Raw genomic sequence first — 17,864 nt, forward strand, 5'->3', positions numbered from 1 at the left:
AGGCCTAACAGCTTTCCGCCCATGGGGAGACTCAGCAAGCTGCACGCCATTGGCTTCTCTTTCCTTTTCAGGTATTAACTTGAGGGGAAAAAAACTTCCATGAATTAGCCAGAAAAAAAAAAAAAAAGCCCTTCAAATTGTTTATATGTGGAAGAATAAGTAGACTATGAGAACAGCCTTTAACTGAGCAATTTAAACACTTAGCTATTTATAATGTTAGCCCTGGGCTCCATAGGAGTTAATGTTCAACAGTTAGATAAATACACTTTAAATTTTATGCCATCATATTCTATCAAGACCTTGATATGTGTGATACTGAAACTTTCACTTGCAATGGTACTTGTAATCCCTTCGCATAACGCAGTCTGACAGTATTCTGTAGTACCCAAGCGTCATGGAGCACAGTAAATCTGTAGAGCTTTGCATTAAAGCCCATGTCTTTCTGGTTAGGAGAAAATTGGTTATTAGAAAAGCAAGTGGGTCTCTTCTTGCAGCACACATTCCTACAGCATCATTTCATAGAAGCCCACATTTTGTATTGCAGTTCTGGTATTCAATAGGAAAATTCCCCGAAGGCAAGATTCATGGAAATTTACAAGCAAGTGTCTCTCCTAAGTTACTTATTGGAACAGAGTCCTGAAAGTAGCATCTCTTTTTTTTTTTTCTGGTATCTCTTTACTATTAGGTTTAACATTAACAGAGAACTCAGTCTAAACACTATGGCTTTAATAGCTTTTGAGTCTTCAAAACTTCAGTGATAACTGGTTTGGGAGCATCAGAAGAAAATAATCCAGAACAGTTTTTAGGTAAAAAATAATAGCACACACACACACACACACACACACACACACATATATATATATGTACTTTGTTTTATTCTATCTGTATATGTATTTATTTATGCTTTTTTGATGATGTCATAAACTTTCCTCCTCTGCAAAGATGGCATGAAGTTATAGTAAAAAGATATTTATGTTGAAAAATATCTTATGACATGAATGATATTTTTGCTCTCTTGTTTCATTAATAAAAATAATAAAAAATCTGTGTTTTCTTAAAAATGGAAACCCCAAAATATAGAACATGTATTATTAATATAATAAAGTCCTGATGAGCATAACTAAAGCAAATAATAAATCACAGGAGAGTAATGATTTTCAATAATTGAAAATCTAGAAGAGATGTGAACTAAAATATTTTGTATATTACACATATATATATCCATCTATACACACATATACATATATAGATATATATACATATATTCACATACATGTAGATAATGTAGATGTGTAGATAATGTAGGCATATATATGTAGATAATGTAGATATATAGATAATGTAGATATGCAGATAATGTAGGTGTATATATATGTCTATGTATGTATATCTACATTAAAATAAGCCAAATATGACCATCTCATCAATGATTCTCAAGTCTGTTATACATGAGAATCACCTGAGGGAAGGTTAAATCAAAATACCCAACCAATGTCCATTTCCATAGATTCTGATTCCATCGGTCTTGGGGGAGCTCAGAGCTCAGAGCTCAGAATTTTTAAAGTTCCCAGGGGATTTTCATGGGCAGCCAGGCTGTGAAATACAGCACTTTGTTCACTTCATTGTTGAAAGGTCTTGTTGTTTCCTCCTCTCCTTGTACTTTTCTATCCTGTCTTTGTTTTTTCCTTTCTTTGCTTCTCTTATGATTTTAGAACTAATTTTTAATTTGTTGTTGTTCTTGAGCCTTTGTAGCAGCTGGACCGTGGGGAATGTGAATGGGCCAGTCCTGTCAGGCCTGTGCCATTTCCGCTTTTAGCATACTTTTTGCAGGTAGATCTATCTTGTCAGTTCAAATATTTTGCATTAATAATGTTTAAATCTGTATCTAGAAGATTGTGAGTTTAACTTTTTTGATGACCACAGCAAAAGCGGTAATATTTCACCAGGAGCTGTGAAGATGAAGTGCTGCATTTCCCCTGAAACAGGTGTGTCATGACTCTCAGAGTCCGACAGGCTGTCTCCAGTTCATCATTTTTTTCTACCGCATGGGCTGAAACATAGTCGAGTCGCCAGCAGAGCCACTTGGGTCGAGAGAATAGTCAGAGGAATTGTGAATTGTCTCACTGAAGAGAGGTGCGAATATCTGAACTCTGCACAGTTAAACCGCAATCGAGGCAGTTTATCCTTAGATGGACACCAGACAGGTTGAGAATGGGAACAATCTCAGTGTTATCACAGACACGCAACTGGCTAAGGGACCGCCTGCAGGAAAATATTTCCCTAAACATTGATCCAAAATGTGCCTTATTTACTTCAAAAGATTTGAACTTTCCATTTCTTTGCTCTTAAACCTTAGTTGTCTTATTTTCTCAGAAATGGCTGGAAAAACTCCACATATTCTTAACAGGACCCAAAGCATAGCAGCAAGTTATCTGTTTTTCCTTTGTTGATACCTGTAAAATATATAGATGTTTTCTGATAAAGGAATTTGACTCAATCTTTTGGAGCTCTTGTCTGGGCTCTCCCTTTACATTTCCACTGAATAATGTGAATTCATTCTCCTGGCTAGAATGATTATAATTTGTCAAAAAATGATTTGGTATGCATGTAAGAAATGTTGACTAACTTCAAGTGTCGGAGAACTCTGTTGTCAGAGGGTGGGAAACCATTTGGTTTTTAGGGTTTTGCAGACATAACAGCCCCTCTTCACCAATACCTCTAGGAATCATATGTTTGAGTAAGCCAGCAAGAGGAGTTGGCTCTCTTGAGAATATTAGGTTCCTATGCAGCCTGTCTAATCCACTGTTGAAGATGTCACATCCAGACGTGGCACCGACTCCCAAGGAAGTTTTTTTGTAAAAAAACCAATTCATATAAATGTATTTTAATTCCATACAAAAGCAAAATTGAGCAGAAAAGCCACTTGCCTTCCAAAGCAATCAAATAAGAAAAACAGTGAAACACAATATAACATAGGGTATATTCATATAATGTATTTGCTGAAAACATCAAAATCAAGATTTGTAATGTCAAATTTCAAATATTTTAGTAAGTTTTCCACATTCTCACAGAGGCAGCAAACCACCTTGCCATGTGTGTACCTATGCAACAACTCTGTATGATCTGCACATGTACCCCAGAACCTAAAGTACAATAAAAGAAAACATAGTGTCATTAAACTAAAAGATAATAATTTGTGCTTGAAAAGGTGAGCAGAGTATTTTCCATTTCTTGCTCTGAATCTGCCCTCTGTCCCTCTCCTCCCACTTTGTGTCCCTTAGTTTGTTCTCCAGGGACCACATAGGGACAGGCTCCTTTGCCCTCCGACATGAAGTTAACTTTAGCCATGTAGAGGCATTGGTGGAAGATCAGGTGGTTGGGGAAAGGGAGGCCAGGGTATTTACTCCCTTTTCCTCCCTGCTGGGTTGTGGGTTAGCTGAATTTCTTTATGGAGGCTGCAGCTCCTATGCAGCAGGCCTCTCTGACAGTCACGGCTCTCTGCAAGCTCCGGGAGCTGTGCCTTCTCCGGGGACTGTGCCAGTCTTCTGGATGCTCCATGACCCTCCCGGTTTCCATTAACCTTGCCAGATCCTTACGTCACTCTTTCGCCAAACTCTGATCTTCAAACACTCCTTTTGAGTGGCTTCCCAAATGATTTAAAATAGATGGCTAATGGGATGTGGTAAGCAAGGAATGCATTGACAATTCCTTGTTGAGCACCTTTTATATATCTGGCATTGAGATATTTACCAATGAAGTCTATACATAAATAAATGTATATACACGCAAACATCTTTACATATGTTTACATATGTACATATACACACACATACACAAACACATATAAAACATCCTGATAAACCACAAACGTATCCTTTTGTTAAGGGCTATAATATTTGCTCCCTATGTACTAGGTTGGATTTGCAGGTGCTTTATAGCAGGGGAGTTCCTATTGGAGTCTTTAATGTGGGATTCTTCAAGCTGGCCCACTATGGCCTGTGCTGTGAGCTTCGTGGTGGTAGTGCAAGTTTTGTTTTATTCAAGGCTCAGGTAATGGTAAGACATAAGAAACTTACATATATAATCTAGTCATTTTATTATTCAAATGCCAGAACAAGTATTAACTCTTATTTATTTTTACACGTTAGGTTTAAAGAATAATATGTGTCTTCATAAACCATGGGCCTGTCTGCTCACCACAGAGAAATGATTTCTTAAGACCCACATTTTACTCTGCTGTAAGTGTCTCATTGGCAGGTTGGAATCTAATTAGGCTCAGGAAGAGATAGTCTGTCTGTCTCCCTTTATTGTTCTCTCTCTCATTCCCTCCCTTCCTGTCTTCTTTGTGGTGTTTGTATTTGTAATTTGTTTGTTTTGTTTTCCTTGCTGGCTGGTGACTGGGCAAGAAATAATCTCCTCCAAATGCCATTTACCCTATATACATTCCATATCCCTGGGAGAAAACACTGTTCTTTTATATATTTTTAATCTATGTTGGTGAGGACTCTGAGCTGCAAATCATGAGGCTGAACTCATGAATAAGCAAACTCAGTGATGAGTGAGTCCTGTACGTGAACAATCTAGGGTTAGATTTGACTTCAGGCAGCGTAGAAATCTGGAGATCTGGGGATCAGTTAATGCCATCCTGGTCTCTCTCCTTTTCCTCTTTGAATGTTGTGCTTTGTTCCCATTTTCTCCTGCTGATGAATAGCAAAACCAGCTCCACCCTTTGCCTGTGACTTGTGACCCAAGACAGTGATGGTACCTTTGCTGATTCTTGTGTTTGAAATGTTCTGGGGAGGACTGTCATTGTCTGTTTGGGCCCTGTGTCCACTTCAGGCCAACCACTGTGGCCAGGAGAGCCATCGTCTCTGATTGTCCAGGCTTGGATAACACACACATTGCCAAGAGAAGGAGAAAGGAAGCAAAAAGGGAAAAGAAGCGGTAGAGGGTAGGAAAGAGAGATGATTAGCTGGGAGTGACCCAGAGTTAACGCTGGTGGTTTTAGAGAAGCTCCACTCACATAGCAGCCTTTGCTCTGTTGGTGCAGAGCCAGGGTTGAAGACTCAGCACACACTGTGAGATAGTCTCTTGGCTGCCACCGCAAAAGCATCCTAACATACCTAAGTTTAGCTTTCTGCACAGATGAACCCAATGGCTCACACAGGAGTGAGTGAAATAAAACTCTTCAGTTGACACTTATAAAACCACAGTGGGGCAGCCTGGTCAGATCAGATGGCCCAATGTACCCTTTCTCTTGTAGGTAGACTTCTTCCATTAATATCAAGGGTTGGGTGTTGCTTCCTGGCATCCAGTCCACAGCCTTTTCTCCTCTTTTCAGGAGGCCTTGATTAAGACCATCTCAGCCCCAAGAGATGTGCTAATAATACCATTTGGATGTCAAAAGGGAAGAGAGAGTTCCTTGATCCTTATATTTCCAAGGCTCTCCTTAGCCCATGAGCCCATTGACCCAAATTCTTCTTTATCTTAGAGTAAGACATTGGGAGAAATAAGCTTAATTAATCCTCACATTCCAGTTACAGCAAATCAAAGTCAAACTACTAACTTGTCTCACATTTGTTAAACTTGGAGATACCTTGAGTAATGTTTATAGAACAAAGACATGATAACATATTTAAAGCATCTTTTTATTGCCAAACTGCCACCTAACAAATTTACCATGTTACCTTTATAATAAACTCACTGAAATATTAATGCAAAATATTAATTACTGTATGCCAGGCATTGTGCCAATGATTTAGAAATAAACGGTGACCCAAAGAGAGATGGTTCCTTTCTTTAAGGAGGCTGCCCTTTAGTATAAGAAGTGAACAAGATAAAAATAAAGAGATAAATAATTAAATATTACAGATTCTGGGAAGGACCAAGATGAGTAGAAAGCACAGAATGCTGTGCTAGAAAAAAATACAGTCTAAATGAGGACTCCTTTAGATGGAGCTGTGAGAAAAGGCCTCTACATAAAATGAGTTTTATGCTAAGCCCTGGGGTTTAGAAATGGGAGCCCTATGAAAGAGCAAGCAGAGAGTTAGCAAAGGAGAGAAGAGCAAGGTAGGCACAGAGTGAAGAAGGGGCCCGATTTTTTGCAGATCTGGAAGGATTATGTGTCCACGGAGCACCATGTGTAAGGTGGAGAGCAGCACAAGCACTGTCAGACAGAAGGCACATGGGGCGCTTGACGTGGGCCGTAAGAAGGAGTTTGACGATTTCTCTGCCTGTTTGAGTGGACTTTCTATTTCAGGCAACCAGACAACCTCTACTTAGAGAATGATCAGATCTGAACCCAGACCTTCCCCTGAAGGAGAAGTTCGTAAGTACCTGAATATCACCACAGGCTCTGTGTGCCTAGAACTGACTCTATCTACCACCAGGCCCCAATCCCGGCATGCTGGTTTTTTTTTTATCTTTTGTGTTTTGTTTTTGTTTTTTCATTTCTTCTTTTGGTTAAGATTATTACTGTGGTAGACTGTGCTATTCTTCTCAAGCAGTTACTGTTCCATTTTGTGAGAGATTATACTTTCCCCTCACCAATTGACGTCATATTTTCCCATACAACTTGCTTCAGCCGATGAAGTGATTGAAGAAGCAACACATCCTCCTTCCAGGGAGATGCATTAAAACGCAGGTGGTGCTCCCATTTCCCCCTCCCTCTGCTCCAGAGATGCGTGCTCCATGCAAGGGCTGCTCCGTCATCTTCAGTCCCAGTGTGAAAATGCAGCAGAACAAAGCTGAGGCCTTCCCACAGCTGACATTCAACATGAAGGAGAAAGGAACTTTTGTCGTGGCGTGACAACGTGGAGGGTGTTTATTATCACAGTGTAATTGGCATAAACTGACAAGAAAAAAAAATTTGTACCTGGAGGGGGTATATTACTGTAATGACAGCCACAAACTCTCTGATGGGTGGCATTAGATATTAGGGCGTTGCGTAATAAAGATGTTGTTGCCATGTGATTCAGTGGTCAGTCTTTAGTAGGACTATTTCCTGTATCTCCAGATGTGATACACTACGAAGGGCTTGTCATACCTGTGTAATATTATGGCTGAAAATTCATAATTGGAAACTTATTATGAGGAAACCGCAGAAACACCCATAACAAGGAATATTCTAATAAAACATAAGGTGGAAGAGAAAAGCTGTAGTCTTCAAAAGTGTCAAAGTCATAAAAAAACAAAGCTGCAGAAATGTTTTTGATGAAAGGAAGCAACAAAGGCATGGAAGTAAATGCAGTGCCTGACCCCAGACTAGATGCTGTACTGGAGGAAAAATATCTATTCTCAATATATTTGGAGGGTTGGTTACATTCTTTCTTTCTTTTTTTGACACCGAGTCCTACTCTGTCACCAGGCTGGAGTGCAGTGGTACGACCTTGGCTCACTGCAACCTCCGACTCCCCGCTGCCTTAGACTCCTGGTAACATGTGCCACCATGCCCAGCTAATTTTTGCATTTTTAGTAAAGATGGTGTTTCACCATGTTAACTGAGATGGTCTCTATCTCCTGACCTTGTGATCCGCCCACCTGAGCCTCCAAAAGTGCTGGGACATGAGCCATCACACTGGGCCGAGTGTTATATTCTTACATTATAAATGTTGTGCATAGAAATCTAGCATCACAACTAATGACAAACCTTGGAGGCACTAAACTTGAGAATAAAGTATGGATGATATTATCACTAGTATTTTTTTAACATTGGCTTAGAGGTATGTCAATAAGATGAGAGAGAAAATGCAAATACATTTTTTTTTCAGATCAGATTATAGCCTAAAAAATCTAACAGCAAAATAAAAACCTATTCGAACTAACAGAATATTTGAGTAATGTGATCTAACAGACATTAGAAAATGGATATAAAATATTTTCTCATATGAACAGAAAATCCTATAGAACAGCCTATAGAACAAAATTGATTAGAATGCTGAAGATATACGATATACAGATTTCCAGATGGGTATGATTTTTAAAAAAGCCATAAAACAACATTTCAATTGGTTCTGAAGTAACATTCCACTTGACGAGGGAGGGTAAGTGGAGGAGAGAAGAGCAGAAAAGACAGCTATTGGGTATTGGGCTGAATGCCTAGGTGGTGAAATAACGTGTACAAAAAACCCTGTGACATGTATTTACCTATGTGACAAATTCACCTTGGGTACTGTCCTCCCAAACATCAATATTCCTACATTGAACAATATTCCTATGTGGTGAGTGATAAAGAAAATGATATTTCATGTTGTAGAGATGGCAAATTATTACAAAATATTTGAGAGGTAGATCTTCAGATTACCTAAGAGATTTTTGCTCAAGGGCAGAAGACTAGAAAACTGGATGTTAATCGAGGGTTTTAGTTGTTATTAGCTGCCTTCAACAAGGTATCACAAGAGGTGAGCCCTAGGATGAACAGGCCAGTTTGCAAGATAAATAACAAAGGAAGAGAATGATACTAGAAACTTGTTGGAAAAGGGGACTGCTTATAGAATCCAAAGAGTAAAGACACAATTGTAAAATGAACCTTTAAAATACAAAGGTTTTTTTATATTTTGGCTTTATGGCAAAGGTGTGTTTCTAACCTTGGGTAATGGTTTCTAGTAGATTTAACATACTCATTCGTTTAGATAAAAAGAAATATGGGCAAGAAAGCAAAAAAAAAAAAAAAAGCCATAGGAAATTGACCTGTGATGGAAAGCTTGGCACATGAAATTGAGTGGGAGGAAATCGATGAGGAACCCACTAACTTTGGTTACATGTGATGCAAAGTATTATGTGAAAGATAGATCTTGTATTCAAATGAGTAGCAGATGCTTATTTAACAAAGTTTAACGTATTTCTCTGCTGCAAGATTTCTCAGAAAAAACTTACTTTTTAATGAGCCTTACAGATCTCCAGGAAGAGACCATGGAATGCAGTGTTTCCCAAAACATTCTATACCCCTGTTCTACTAACAAAACAACTATTAACATCTTGAAGAATATTATTTCATGAAACATGGCTTGGGAAATCTTAGAATAAACTAAGAAAAATCTTTGATTAGACTGAAAATAGAAATTTCATGAAGTATAAATATACCATAAAGAAAATTTAAAAATAAGCAAGGCAAGATTTATTTTCATACTACCATGAAAGTCCTTACCAAATCAGCCCTCTCACAGATAACAACTATAAACTCTGGGCAAAATACAAAACGACTCTCTGAAGGCATTGGAGAAAGATCAAAAATAAGTAGACAAAATATAAACAAAGTTATAGATGGTCTGGATGATATCTGAACCCAATTGATGTTTATAATACTTCACTCAACAACTTCAGACTACCATACACATGCCCTTCACATGCACATGGTCATTCACCATGATAGCCACAAAATAAACCTTAATACATTTAAAAGGGTTGCAACCACACAGTCTATTTTTTTTTTAACCACAGTGGAACTAAGTTAGAAACCAGTTACAATAAGATATCTAGGAAAAAGTTACATGAACACATTTAAAGACTATTTTAGACAGAACGATACTGAAAAGGAAACTATAATATATCAAACTTCCACATATGATGGTCCAAGACCCTTCTGAATAAACCCCTGCTACAGAAAACTTGGACATAATACAAAAAAGCAGCATTGAAAGGTACTGGAGAGTGACTGGAAGTAGACAGACGGTGTTGGGAAATTCACATTTGGAAGAGGAGAGATGGAGAGCTGTGTAAGTGCATTCCTGTCTCCCCAGCTTTTAGTTTAAGACCGAGGCCAGTTGGCACAGCATGAATAGTAGTGGCAGGGGCACACATGAAAAAGCCCAGATTTTCTTCCCTAGAGAACCAGAAAAGTGTAACTGCCAAACTACGAACACTGAAGTGAATGGGGCCCTGACAAGGAAAAGAGCCGATTAAAATGGGCAAAATATTTGAACAGACACTTCTTAAAAGAAGATGCACAAGTGGTTTTGAAGCACATCAAATGATTCTTAACGTCACTAGTTATCAGGGAAATGCAAATTAAAGCTACCACACAATAATTATTTAATTCTAAAGATAGCTGAAGTTCGAAAGCTTGACAACACCAAGTGTTGGAAATGACAAGAAGCCCTTGGAGCTCTCAGGCATGACATGGAGGAGAATGCAAAATGGTACAGCTATTTGGAAAACAGTCAAAATACCTATATCTAATTTTATTCCTAGGCATTTAGCCAAGAAAACTGAAAAGCTGCATCCACAAATATGTGTATGTGAATATTCATATCAGCATTACTTGCAGTAGCCCAAAACCCAAATAACCAGCAGTGGATAAAGAGATAAACAAACTGTGGTCTATCTACACTCTGGAATACACTCAGAAACAAGCAAGAATGAAATACATTACACATGAAATGACCCAGTGAATCTTACAAATATGTTAAATGTAAGAAGTCAACCGTGATACAACTATCTTCAGTATAATCCCATTTATATGAAACTCTACAAATGACAGAAGGGTCAGTGGTTGCCTCGGGCCATGATTGGAGGGGGTGGAGTCTGATCCCAAAGGAAAAGTTTCAGAATAGGTGAACTGCCTATCTCTTGATTGTGGTGGTCTATTAAGCACAAGGAACTACTCACCTTCCCTTGAACACAAGCTTCTGTGCCCTTTTGTTTCTTCCTCAGTGTATAATTCTATTCTTTCCATGATGAAATCTCTCTCATCCATCCAGGCTCAGATCCAGTGTGACCTCTACAATGGACACATCCAATCAATCATAGGCTGCTTCCTTCATTCTCCTTCCCAGAACTCTTTGTGCCAAATCCTTATCATGCTACATTTTCAATATTTGTTTCCTTTTCCAGTCTTTTTTAGTAAATTGCTGCTCCTTAAGAAATTAGACTGTAGTTTATTTTTGAACCTTTGCAAGCTTTCGGTTAAAATCCTTAACATATAGAATGGAATACATAAATGTATTTTATGTTGTAATTTCTGACTTCCTAAAGGGCAATTTTTACTAAACAGACATTTGACTTTTTGTTCTTTCTTTTTTTTAGAAGATGATCCCATAAAATGGACTCTTGTAGCTGGACTCTTCCCATATTGTTTGCTAACAAACTCTCAAAAAATTTTTTTGAAATGGTTCATTCAGAGCTAAAATATTACATCTTTCCTTTTGCTCATCCTTGGAAATAAACATTTTTCTATTACGTCCTAAGAGACTCTTTATGTGACACAATTCTATATGCACATTTCTATATGTTTTGCACAGAGAGATCTATAATTGAGAAATGTTAATTATTTCTCTATTTGTATTTCCTTTCATCATTTGCCCTACAGTATAGCCCATGCTACTCTAAATTACCATATATAATTTTGAAGAGGATCATTACATGTTTCTATAAACAATGCCTTATCCCAGTTTTGCTGAAAGTGTCTCATAATATGCACATTTCCTTAATTTTAATTCTTTTGGGACCATATCTATTTCCTTCATATCAGTAGGCATACATGCCTGAATGGCCTGCAGTGTGCTTTAGCCATATTGATACAGTGAAGTAATTACACACCACAATTTTGTTAATATATCACAATAATCATTCTAGCTTCCTTAACAACAGCATGATTTCTAAGAAATCCTCAGTAGGAGAGTTTCTTGTTAATGATAATTAGACTAACATTGCAAAGGGGTGGTATATTTTATAAACCCTTCACAGATTAAGGAAAACTAGCAACTCCTTTGAGATTAAAGGTAATTAAGACATTGTAGGAGCCAATAAGAAACTTTTTGACTAGTCCCCAGGAAATGATGTTAAGGGGAGAATATTCCCATTATCAAAGTACTGACTTAGAAAATTTATTTCATGTTTTATGGGTGAGGCAACCGAGGCAAGTAGAAATTGTCTAATGGAACTAAATAACTTTCTCCAAACCAAAGAATAAATGTTAGAGCTAGATTTGAATTCAAGTCTCTCTGATTTCAAACCTAATGCCTTTTCTGAGATACTAGGCTGCCTCCCTATGACAATCTTTTATAAAAACAGTTTTTGCAATTATATTTTCATATAAACACAAAAGCACAGAGAGAAGCATAATTAATGTCATGTACTCATCATACTCATCAATCAGATGTATTTATCAAAGTTCTAGCTCATCTATTTCTCTGTTTCTCTTCCTTTCTTTTCTTTTGCTATAGTATTTTGAAGCAAATCTCAGGTGTCACGTCTTTTCATCCCTACATATTTTTGCATGCATCTTAAAAAATAATTTCTTTCCTTACATAATTTCACTACCTTCATCATACTTGACAAATGAACAATACTTCTGTGGTATGAGATGTCTCAAAAATGACTGCAGAAGTTGTTTTGTTCAAATCAGAATTCAGAATTCACACATCACATTTACTTGTCATGATGCATAAGATTTTAAAAATCTTATGCATCTAGAACAGTCCCCATCCCTCGCTGCCGTCTTTTTATTATTTTGATCTCAATGACTTGCTGTAGAAAACAGTTAGTACTCCTGTAGACTGTCCCAACCTCTGATAGTTTTTTTTTTACTTCTTTTTGTTGTAATTTAGCTTGCATCTTTGCCCTTTACCCAATATTTCCTGTATTAAAAAAGAGTATTCATATAAACTCTAGAGGTTTGATTAGATTCAGGTTCAACTTACTCCACTCCTGCCCCTCACCAAATCTATCATTAGCAGTTGCTGTGTGTTTCACACGGTTTGGTTGTGCCATTTTTACAGATGCTGAGACACAGTTTTCAGGTGTTGAAATCCGGGTTTCTTCATTGCCAAATTTCTCATTAATCTCTTACCCCCCTGAGAATAGCTCCCCAATTGAATTTATTCATCATATGTAGCAAAAATGGTGATTTTCTAACTTTGTCATTCCTTGCACATTTAACTACATTTCTTCTCTAAAGGAGAAATTCATTTAATCAAATAGCTTTTTATATTTATCGTGATTTATAGTGTAGGTAGGAGAGTTGGAATAAATGCCTAATTTTTTTCTTGTCATTGACAGTTTTCAATTTTCTGTGGAAGGAGTTGGTGCCCTAGATATTTCTCTTTCTCTTCCATAAATTTATCATGAACCTATGGGTTTTTACCCATTCAATAGATTTAAATAAATTATTCTTTTTGATGCTTAAATTTGTCCACCTTTAGCTGATGGAAGACTTTTACGTTGCTTTCTTTGTCCTAAAGGACTTAACCCATCATTATTTGATGTCTTTTTTTTTTTTTTTTTTTTTTTGTGCAAGACATTCTAAGCTCAAGCTCAACATACATGTTTCCTGCTTTACGTCTGGAATTAGCCACTGCCCTAAGAAGCTCTAGTTCATTTTAGTGGAGAATGAGATATGGAGAAAAAAAATCCAGAGTTTGGGAATGCTCATGTCATTGGGTTATCATTGATTCTGAAAGTTTCTAAGGACAGAGCTAGTAAATTGTTATTTAAACAAAACATGAATTCATATAGATATTTCTAACATGTGGAATTTTACCTAACTGAAATCTAACATGAATTTTCCTCCATTTTTCTGATTTTTATACTCACATGTTTTTCTTTTGCACTAGAATATTTATTCTCATTAATAGCAGAAGGTAAATTTATGGCTCTCTTTGTTCTTAGAACATGTTCTTATGTGTACATGTGTGGGTGTACAATGAATATATTGCATCCTGTAGTAGACTAGAATAATTCTATTCTTTGTGAATTGTGTCACCAACTTCAAAACTAATTAAGTTTGCTATTTCAGTTTGTTTTAAATTAATGGTTGCTCTTTTCCTTTTGATATACTTTATCTTTTAACTATGTAATATGCTTTAAAGTGCCCATAGTCAAAACTATAACAGTATTAATAATAACAATATTTTAATGCTTTAATCTTTATTAATTACTTTGAATTTAACTATGTTATTTCACTTTTAGTAATGTAGTTATTTCATGCTGTGACCTTTCCTCCAAGGAGACAATATTAGCCACATTCTACATTCCGTAATGTTGTTTTTGTTATAAAATTTCTAGGAATGCTATACTTTTATTTCGTATTTTCCTTTTGACCCACAGATTTATTAATGGAGGATTTTGTTAATTTTTCAAAAAGCTGTTTTCATTTCACTTTTTGTTTTATTGTTTAGAACTTAGGAAATGCAGTTTGTATTTTTTTAAATTTATTGAGGCTTCTTTCAGGCCTTAATATACAGAAAATTTTCATAAATATTCCATGTGCACTTACAATGAAAGTGTCTTGTCTATTACCAAAGTATAGTATATATAGTATCTACACTATAAATGGTTGTTGCCTTTATTGATAATGTCTACTTAATCTGTAATCATCTTAATTTGAAAGAAGTAGTTTAGTTCTCCTCGTCTATGTTTTTATTGTATTGTATTTTCACTACGTATTTTAGACTTTATTAAGTATCCTTATTTGCCTTGTTAAAATGGTTTGACATGAATTCTAACTTTTCTAATATTAAGTATATGGCCCATTTTTAAATTACTTGACAATTATTTGCCTACCCTTTTATTTTTACTTTTCTGAACCATTTTGTTAAAGGATTATTCCTTTAATATGGCACAGAATTTGATTGGGTTTCACTCGCCAATCTAAACACATTTTTCTTATAGGTTCATTCAACTGCAGTTTTCTAGTATGTGCTTGTGTGTTTGTGTATTATTAATGTTACTCCCTCCTTTTTCTTTTGATAGCTTTGTATTTTTGTTGTTGTTGCCTGTGTTTAAAGGAGGTGTATTTTCCTGGGATTTTAGGAAAAGCCTTCTGGTTGAGGGGTGTCAAGGGATGAAGTTAGCCAGCATATTTTTTCTAACTTCACTGATCCAGTTCTCCCCATTCAGTTACAGTAACTTGGAAGGACTCAAAATATGGCCTGCAGTTTTTTTTTTTTATTGTTTCTCGGAGTTAAATCTATTGAGGAAGAAGCCTTGCATCTAGCTGCATGATTTCTGGGATTTCCTTTCTCAACCTGTCATCTGAGCATTATTCCTTCTAGAATTCCCAATGCCGGTGTTTCAGCATGGATCATTTTGCTTTCTTTCCACAGCAGCTTTCCTTGATGGAGATGTTCTGTCTTCCTGCAAAGGAGTGTGAGATTACCTTAACACTTTATGTACGCACTGAGCCAAAGCCCTGTGCAATGTGCAGTGACTTTGGGAAAGGAGTTACCTTTGGGTAACTTACAAGATACACTTACATTTAAGTTTTTTAACGTTTATTTTAGACCATGTCATAGATCTCAGGAGCAAAAATATGAATCTAATTTTTAATGAAAGTACTGAATAGCTTAAGAACCTTGTGTTTGTGTGTGAGTGTGTGTGTGTTTTCAAACTAGTATAAGACCCTTTCTAAGCTGTTTCTAGTGTTTTCGTTAGGGAGATAATTTCTGAGAGTGTCTTCTGAAATATAATTATTCTAAAAATTATATGCATATTTAGGAAGTTCAGATTTTTTAAGTAGATGGCCCTTAAACACGGGTTCTTAGGCAAGTTTCACAGTGTGACACTGATTTTATTAGTCAGCGAAGTTACTTTTACGATAAGTGTTAAGTAGTTATTTTTTGGAACAGCTGGCAACAAAGAGGGCAAGAATAAAGAAATTAAAATGATTCAGTGTAAGACATCATTTTAAAAAGTGTTCAGATTGTTTAGTTCTTAAATCTGCTGCGAAATCACTAGAATTTTCATTGTCATGAAGCTTAATTTGAGGGAACTGATATATTTCTTTTATTTAAAAACACAACCTTTGTTTTTTATCTCAGAAAACCCTGGTTTGTTGGGAAGGTTTTGAGAAGCCTGTGGAAGAAGATGACAAAACAAAAGGCTTTTCAGTGGCTGGTGGGAAGGCAAGATTTGTCTTGCAATGTAATTTAGAACACAATAGTTCCCTGGGCAAACTGTCACTCAGTTTTCAAGGTGGAATTTAAATAACCACATTGTTTTCTAAGAACTCCTACTTTGACCACTCTATTGTGCAGAATTACAAGTGCATCGATTCTCTTCTAAAACATTTACTTTGAAGATTTCTTATTCAGCATTATGTTGTCCTATATGAGACTTCTCTTTCTTATCATAGTGATGAATCCTATAAGTAAGAATTCTGTGTTAAGAAATTTAATTTGACTGTCCAGAGGCCAAACTCCAAAATATAAGTCCTGCCCTGTGTTTTTTTTTTATTGCATTTAAGGTTTTGGGGTACATGTGAAGAACACGCAAGATGGTTGCATAGGTACACACATGGCAGTGTGGTTTGCTGCCTTCCTTCCCCTCACCTGTATCTGTCATTTCTCCTCATGCTATCTCTTCCCACCTCCCCACCCCTCCGTCCCTCCCCCATTTCCCCCCAACAGACCTTAGTGTGTAGTGCTCCCCTCCCTGTGTCCATGTGTTCTCATTGTTCAACTCCCACCTATGAGTGAGAACATGCGGTGTTTGATTTTCTGCTCTTGTGTCAGTTTGCTGAGAATGACGGTTTCCAGGTTCATCCATTTCCCTACAAAGGACACGAACTCATCATTTTTGATGACTGCATAATATTCCATGGTGTATATGTACCACATTTTCCCTATCCAATCTATCATTGATGGGCATTTGGGTTGGTTCCAGGTCTTTGCTGTTGTCAACAGTGCTGCAGTGAACATTCATGTGCATGTGTCCTTACAGTAGAATGATTTATAATCTTTTGGATATATACCCAGTAATGGGATTGCAGGGTCAAATGGGATTTCTATTTTTAGGTCATTGAGGAATTGCCACACTGTCTTCCACAATGTTTGAACTAATTTACACTCCTACCAACTGTGTAAATGTGTTCCTATTTCTCCACATTCTCTCCAGCATCTGTTGTCTCCAGATTTTTTAATGATCGCCATTCTAACTGGTGTGAGATGGTATCTCAATGTGGCATATAATTTCAAAAAATAAATAAGACTTCTTGAGAAAAGAAAATCAACGTGGTTTTTTTTTTTTTTTTTTTTTTTACATTAAGTGAAGGATTAACCTTAAAAAAATGAGTTACTGTGACCCAAAGAATAGAATGATTGCTTTTCTCCCCCAACTAGTTTAAAGATATTTAATAAAGGAAGGACACATCAAACAGCAATACTTAGTTAATATCTTTAGGATAAAATATTTGAGTGCAAATAGCTGATAATGTTTTGAGTCTTTACAGAGGGGTCAATAAATGGTGCAAGGGCAGGATGGGAAGGTGTGCAGGAGGAGAAAGAAAAGAAAATTCTCTCTTTTTTTTTGAGTGCTTGTCATGTGCTCTACTATGATGCATAAATTTTATGTCATATAATCTTCAAAATAACCCCGCAAGATCTGTACTATTGTACCCATTTTATAGATGGCAACATATGTTTATAAAAGATAAACCATTTTCCCAGGTTCACGCTATTAATAAAACATGGGAGGCAGACTAGTTCAACACTACAACGACATTAGGGGTTACAGAGTTGGTTTTCAGATCCTGCATGCAGTATTCCTCTCTGAGTTCATAGCATTGAAAGCAAGAGGGATTGACTACATTTCAGTTTAAGGTATGTATTTTAAACTGTTATTTGCAACAATCATTTTCCATATTTTTTTCATGATATATGTATTGATAGTTCATCTAATAAATAATCCTGAAACAGGGAACATGGTTTGCAAACTTTGCATTTCACTTAGTTTTCTCTGTCTCTCTCTCTCCATCAATCTATCAGTGTGAACATATCCAGACAATCTAAACAATTTGCCTGATGTAACGTAAAGCATGAGAGCTTGCAGTTAAATCTTTTTTTTTTAAATTAAGAGGCCCACTCTTAGAAAAAATTAATTGTGTAAAGTAGTGATAGGCAAATGTTTTTTGTTTTTGTTTTTTAAAAGGC

This window comes from Saimiri boliviensis, chromosome 1, assembly GCF_048565385.1.
Source record: "Saimiri boliviensis isolate mSaiBol1 chromosome 1, mSaiBol1.pri, whole genome shotgun sequence".
In the NCBI taxonomy this organism is placed as follows: domain Eukaryota; kingdom Metazoa; phylum Chordata; class Mammalia; order Primates; family Cebidae; genus Saimiri; species Saimiri boliviensis.